This window comes from Mirounga angustirostris, unplaced genomic scaffold (genome assembly GCF_029215605.1).
Source record: "Mirounga angustirostris isolate CCGP_5_RB_7025 unplaced genomic scaffold, mMirAng1.0.hap1 SCAF_8, whole genome shotgun sequence".
In the NCBI taxonomy this organism is placed as follows: domain Eukaryota; kingdom Metazoa; phylum Chordata; class Mammalia; order Carnivora; family Phocidae; genus Mirounga; species Mirounga angustirostris.
Window position 1 is genome coordinate 18,956,003 of NW_026991716.1, and position 7,598 is coordinate 18,963,600.

General features: G+C 38.7%; 1 non-coding gene across 1 annotated transcript; it reads left to right on the forward strand.

Moving 5' to 3' along the window:
* Positions 1-1,339: 1,339 nt before the first annotated feature.
* On the forward strand, positions 1,340-1,447 carry LOC123838018 (U6 spliceosomal RNA). The gene has a single exon (XR_006789361.1). It is a non-coding gene; the product is annotated as a U6 spliceosomal RNA (small nuclear RNA).
* Positions 1,448-7,598: the final 6,151 nt, after the last annotated feature.

A 7,598-nucleotide genomic window follows, 5' to 3' on the forward strand; every position in this document is an offset into this window, starting at 1 on the left:
CTCTCTAAAATAAATAAATAAAAAGTAAAATCTTTAAAAATAAATAAAATTAAAGAGTCAGCAAAATTTTATGTCATTCATTTAAATGACATTAAATGACATTCATCTACTCATTCCATTGAGTAGAAGCATGGACTCTGGTTGACACTTTAGGTTCAGGGCACAGGGGAACCCATATTAGTATAACGCATGTCACAGGTGTTATACTTGAAAGTCCCCATAGACACCAGGAGTCAGGAAAGACAATAATGAGAGGTTTATGTCTAAATTAAACTTTGAAATATTATCAGTGTTCATTAGACAAAGAAGAGTCTAGAATAGGAAGAAGATCTCTCATATAAAGGAAACAGATGGAACAAAGCTTGAGGTATGGAATTCTTTATTCAGTAGAGGAAATATGAGACATGGATGATGCTAATCGAGGAGGAGGAAGAATGTTAGACACGTGGTATGGGATGAATTGTGTCTTCATATGTTGGAGCCCTAACCCCCAGTACCTTAGACTGTGACTCTATTTGGAGACAGAGCTTTGAAAGAGGTGATTAAGGTACAATGAAGCTATTTGCAGGGACCCTAATCCAGTATGACTTGGGTCCTTATAAGAATAGATTAGGATGCACAGGGAGACACCAGGGATACATACACACCGGGCAAAAGCCTTGTGGAGACACAGGGAGAAGGCATCTGAAAGACAAGGAGAGAGGCCTCAGGAGAAAGCAACTTGCTGACACCTTGATCTTGAACTTCCAGTCTCCAAAACCGTGAGAAATAAATTTCTGTTGTTTCAGCCCCCCAGTCTGTGGTACTTTGTTATAGCCACCGGAGCACTCTAACATATGAAACTAGGGAGGGAGGCTAGGGCCTTTTCATGGGAGGTCTCATACATCCTGAGAAGTCTACATCTTGTGGGTTATGGGGATCATTAAAGAGTTATAAGTAGGAAACTAGCAATAGCTTAATGATAAGTTTTATTGTATAAAAAAATGTCACTCTGACAACCATGTACAAGATGGAAGACATGGACAGACCAATAGTTGAGTCAAGTGATAATGAGGGTCTTACAGGGACAGGAGTAGGGGTAGGGTAAGGTGAGGATAGAGCTGATGAAAGAGATGTTTCAGATGCTGACTCAGCAGAAGCTGGATCCAGAGTCGATGTCACATTTTGGCAACAAGAATAACACTCAGATATGCTTTGATATTGGGACCTACAGTACTGGAAATTGATAAGAATTTATAGAATGAATGAATGTATGTATGAATAATGATTGAATGAAAAGAAAAGTCAGGCCAATTCCTCTTCATTAGATGTATACCTGAGAATAAATCATACTACTCTAGTGCTCGCTTCGGCAGCATATATACTAAAATTGGAACGATACAGAGAAGATTAGCATGGCCCCTGCGCAAGGATGACACGCAAATCATACTACTCTAAACATAATAACATTCCTACTACTACCACCCATAAATTACTATTTGCCATACACCGAAAACACAGACAATTGAGTGTTAACTCTAAATATATACATACAATATCCCTACATTCTTGTATGATTTGTACATCGTCTACTTTCCTATTGGTATGTTGATTGATCCTTCAATCAATGCACAATATGCAGTGCTTTGGTTCAGGAGGGTTGCTCTAAAGTAATATCAAATAGATCTCTGCCCTAAAAGGGCTTTAAAAAAGAAATCTTCAGAGTACAAAACCTTTATTCTTTGAAATGTAGGTAGCAGAGCAAAAAAGCACTACAAAGTATCAAAGGAGAAATTGGACTGGTGTGGCCCAAGTGGGCATTGTTTTGAAGAGTTCTGGGTAGAAAGAGGTCCATATGAAATAAACTGTAAAGGGAAACCTTAACTGAACTTTAGGACTTACACGGAGCATTGAGGGATGGGTAGATTTACAAATTTAAAAATCTACAAACTTGCTTCTTTTCCAGAATTTTTTTCTTTTTCTTTAATTTTAAGATTTATTTATTTATTTGGAGAGGGGTGGGGAGGAGCAGAGGGAGAGAATCTTTCAAGCAGAGTCTCCGCTGAGCAGGGACACGATGTGGGGCTTGATCCCACAACCCGTGAGATCATGACCTGAGCCAAAACTGAAAGTAGGACATTTAACTGACTGAGCCACACTGGGGCCCCTCCAGAATTTTTTAAAAAGGACAAACGGAAAGTAAAAAAAAAAAAAAAAAATACAGAAGATACATCTGCATCGTGTAGATAGAAACATAGACATCATCTCCTTTACCAATCTGGGTTTAGAGCAGAGGTCAGCAAACTGGTCCATTGGCCAAATCCAATCTGTTGAGTTTTTGCACAGCCTGTGAACTAAGAATGGTTTTTATATTTTAAATGTTGGGGGAAAAGCAGAAGATTTCTTGACACATGAAAATTATATGAAATCCACATTTCAGTCATCCTCATTCATGCTTCCTATTGGCTGGGGCTGCTTCCGTGCTGCAACGGTAGGCCTGAGTAGTTGTGGAAGAGACCACTTGGCCAACAAAGCCAAAAAATATTTACTATGTGGCCCATTACATAGCCTTTTCCTGACCCCTGGCTGAGAGCAAGGAAAATAAGATCAAAAACCTACATTTGTATTGTCTTTTTGTAAATACTGAATCCCCTGTGCCCTACAATGATACAGAGGTGAGCATCCAGCAAACAGGACCCACACGTGGCTCAAATAAGCATTCATAAAATTAGCATTTTGCAGTGTGTGCTCTACAGGAATTAAGTTCCAAGGACAGATAAAGGCTGTCACATGGGGAAAAGAAAGGTGTTCCTGGATAAATGACTTAGAGGTGCTAAATGATGCTTTAAAGCTTTGATATGCTGATGTGAGTTTTGAATCTACAAACATTTCTGAAGCATGTTCTACCCTGGCATTTTTTTCCACCTTACCCTACTCTCCAATATGGGGCACCAAATGGGACTCTTACGCTTTGACGTAGCATTTGAGGGATGTTACATCAATCGTGTTGAAGATGGTGATGATGAATAACATTCATTAACTACTCACTGAATTACTGGAAAATTCAACCACAAAATCAAGGAATACATGATATTCTACTGAGACTTCGTAATCTCAAAAGTTGCATTCTTATATTAACACTGCCAACGCATATCATATACTTCTTGAAGACCTGCAAGAAGTAAATTCTTGGCAAAGAAATCCAGCTTCTGAAGGCAGAGAAAGTCCATAGGCATTAGCGCTGCCTATTTAAAGCAGACCAAAAGGGTTTAATGTAGCAGAAAGCCAAGGTAGCTAGGTTATCAACCGCCACAGATTTCACTCAGAGCCTCTAATCAGCAGGACCACTTGGAAAAACAAACAGCCTGCAAGGGATAATCACTGCTTGGAAGTCAAGTCATGCAAAATATGTTCCCTTTGTGTGAATACCACAAATCGTTGAACCAGCTCCTAGTAGAGACAGCCATTGAGGCTGGTATAATTATCTCACTTATGATTTCTTCAGTTTGGGATTATTCTGAAAACTTTTAACTTCTTTTCTTGATTTTAGATCATGGAGAGAAGTGTTGAAACATGAGGGAGCAGGATAATAAAACACACTGCCAAAAACAAGGAGAGAAACACTGTCACTTTGTTAAATGGCTTATCAGTGTTTGGTGCTTTGGATTATTTGGCTGCATACTTTACCCACAGTTTTAGTTCCCATTCCCAAAGACAAGTGCACATGCCTAGAAAGCGTCAGACTCAGTAGTTTTAGGAATAGCTGATTAAATCATATACAGACGTCTTTCCTCCCAGGTGTTTGTCTACAAACTGCAGGGTGTCCAGGCACTTCTGGGGAATCACTGAGGGTGTTGGGTAAATACCAAAAGATCGGAGTTTGGCAGCTGAGGTGACCCTGAAACAGGGGTCTTGTTGCTCTTTGATATATCTTAAGATATATATATCTTAGGATTTCTCTAATTGATTTCTCTAATTGATTTCTCTACAATTCTTCATTTCCTCGTAGAGGTTATCCTTTTGTCAAGAAGAAAAAAGATTTGTAAACAAAGACTTTCCTTGTGGAAGAAAAATGAGGATAAAACTGCAATTATTGTAAGGCTGTTGTGAGGACTGAGTAAATTTTAAAAATATATATCTGTGTGTATGGGGTGGGGGTTATGGTTTTTAAAATTGCGGTGGCACAAAGTACCCATATAGAGGTATTATTTCTCTATCTCTCTGTCATCTATCTATCATCATCATCAGAGAAATTTCCATTAAGAAAAACCTTAATTTAAAATCTCACGTTAGTGGGGCGCCTGGGTGGCTCAGTTGGTTAAGTGTCTGCCTTTGGCTCAGGTCATGGTCCCAGGGTCCTGGAATTGAGCCCCACATCGGGCTCCCAGCTCAGCAGGGAGTCTGCTCCTCCCTCTCCCCCCTGCTCGTGCTCTCTCTCACGCTCTCTCTCTCTCAAATAAATAAATAAAATCCTTAAAAAAATAAAAAATAAATAAAATCTCACATCATAATAGCTCTAAAACTATCTGTTTAGCAACTTCTGATGTTTATATGTTATGACTAATATTCTTAAAATATGGCAAACTTAGTGTAAAATAGACAAAATGTGTCATCCTAGGTGCTATCATTTTAGTAGTTTTCCTATAAAATCAAAGGACTGATTGCTAAAATACCTACAGAAAATTCTAGAAGGAAGCAGGAAGTATGTGGTTTGCCCTCCAAGTGTCCCAGTGACCTTATTCTGGCACAGACACTGATTTGTGCTGGCCTCTGACTCATCATCAGTTCATATGATCTGAGTGTTGACCCACGGGGAGCCAATCACTGTCACATTTTCCCTAGACCTGGACCATGGTGGCAAGTCACTCAAACTGGTCAAATCAGAGTGAGTCTCAGGTCTTGACAGCAGTACTAGAGAAGTGACTTTCTCTTTGCTGCCAACTCAAAGGTAGTTAGGCTTCTACTACTGCAGCCATCTTGTCACCATGAGGACAACTGTCTGAGATTGAGACCAGTCCATGGGAGGCAAGAGCTGTGAGGTGGTGGAAAACTGAGTTCTGCTGGTATCCTTTGAGCTCCTAGATCCAGACCAGGGTTAAATAATCCTACCATAATATTTGTTAATGAAGTGAGCCAGTAAATTGTTGTTTTTCTACGAAAGCCACTTTGGGTAAATTACAAAGATGAGTTCTAGCTAGAGGAGAAGAAGCATCAGAGCCTCACTGAGAGGGGTATAGAGTTTATTGATAAGACTTTAAGAAGACTGCAAATGAATTTTGTATTCTGTTATGAAAAGGAAGCAAAGAAACTACCAAGAATAAAGAACTTAGTATGGGCCTGGCATTTTATATTTATTAAAACCTCTTACCCATCTGAATAATGATTTCAGTATTTGACTCCTATTTTTGGCTTTCAGAGTAATAATTATTGACCTGAACTTCCTGGATTTTACCTGCACACCCCTTAGGTTATAACATTTTAGTATCACTTTGAATTTGTGGTTACCTTTTAGGCTAACCCTATTATACCAGTGACACCCAGAAAACACCAGTTTCCTCTTTGTACTCATAAAGAAATGAAAGCTCATCTCAGAAGGCATTTGTAACTGTTCCAGTCACAGATGTACTCATTTATTTAGCCAAGAAATACTTAGTGGGAAACCATTCTGTGTCAGGCAGTATTGTCAACAGTGCAGATCCAGCAGTGAGCAAACAAACACACCTTCCCTTGTGGAACTTACTAGGGGAGGGAGATGGAAAATAAACAAGGTGAATTAAATAAAATGTAAGTGTGATAAGGATGTAGGGAAAACTGGGATGGTTAGAAGGATTGGTAACAACCTTACATAAGTGGGATTTGGGGTACTCGACCAAGAAGGTGACATTTAAGTAAAGATCTTAAGGAGGTCAGAAAGAAGAACATTGTAAGCAGAAAAGACTAGTGTGTGCAAAGGTCCTGGGGTGTGATCATGCTCTAGGAACATGTATATGCTCTAGGAACAGCAAAGAAGCTTGTATACCAGAATGAGGAGGGGGAAGAACCATGGAAGGTGAGATCAGAGAGTTACTGGTGCTAGGAACTGAACGGAAGAAGAAGGTATTAGATTCAGTAAAACCATATAAGATAAATAGACTGGACTCTTAATTTTCCTGAATGAGTAGAAACCATAGGAAGCTTTAAGCAGTGTGACTTGATCTGACCTATATTTAACAGGATCACTCTGGTAGCATTAAGATAGACTTAGGGTACAGAGCCAGAAACAGGGACACCAAGCCAGAGACGACAATAATAATGCCTCAGATCAAGATGGTTGTGGTAGAGGGTTAAGGTGGCAAGGAATGGGAGACCTTTCCCCTGGTGTCCTGCCCTCTTGCCCTAGCAGATGCTAATACTTAACCCCCAGCAAGGTTTAACCTTGACGTCATTGCATTCAAGGAGACTTTCCTAGGGAGTATGGCTATCAAAGCCCTCTTCACACTATTTCCTTTTTTACTTATTTTTTCCCTGCTAAGCTTCAAGTTGTTGGAAATTAGGATCTATGTCTTGGTCAAAGTTATATCACAATATTTTGAACAGTGCTATAAAGTAAGCAATCATAAATCTGTGTTTAATGAATGAATGAAATCGTATTTTTATTTCAGCCTTTTAAATTTATTAAATCTTAGGGCACCTGGTGGCTCAATCAGTTGGGCATCCAACTCTTGATTTTGTCTCAGATCATAATCTCAGGGTGGTGAGATCGAGCCCCATGAGGGGTTCCGCGCTGAATGTGAAGACTGCTTGGGATTATCTCTCTCTTCTCCCTCTGCCCCTCCCCTGCTCACATGCTCTTGAGCTCTTTCTCGCTCTCAAAAATATAAATAAATAAATAAATAAATAAATAAATAAATAAATAAATAAATAAATTTATCAAATCATTCTTTCTTTATTTGTAAAACGAAATAATAACTTCTACTAATTTTGATGAAAGGAGTATATGTGTCCATGCAACAGACCCTGACAAAGAAGAGGCGCATAGACACTGTCATAACTCACCAGTGTTTAGTTTATACAGCTAAAGAAAGCTTTACTATTTTTTTTACCATTTTTGCTGAATTTCTCTAACTTTTGAAAACTAATTTTTCCACTTTTTACTTAAAGTACCACTTTACCTTTTTGAATATTTGCTTTACCTTTTAAAATATTAGCTGAAGGATAGAGAGAAAACTTTGGATTCAGTGTGAAATAAACCAAACTTTTGCAAAAGCTTTGCTTATTCAAACAAAAACTGTTCTGCGAATCCCCCCAAAGGGAGATTGGGTGCTGACCTAATCTCGTTTGCTTTCCTATTCAGTATTCTTCCCTACCAACCTCCCTCAGGGCCTTCAAAGGAATTACCAGCTACACAAAAAAACTGCCTTGATGGTCATGCTTACTTGGTATTTCTGGTCTAATGGAAGAGTGATATTGAAATAACAGAAAAGTGCATTTTTTCCTTTTATTTTGATAGCTTAACATTTTGAGGAAGTTTTTCTTTCTGTTCTAAAGAAGAATCACATAGAAACAGCAAACGATGCTTAATAGAAAAAAAATACTGTAATACTCCTTAGAAGAAACCAAAACAGCCATTATTTTAAGTA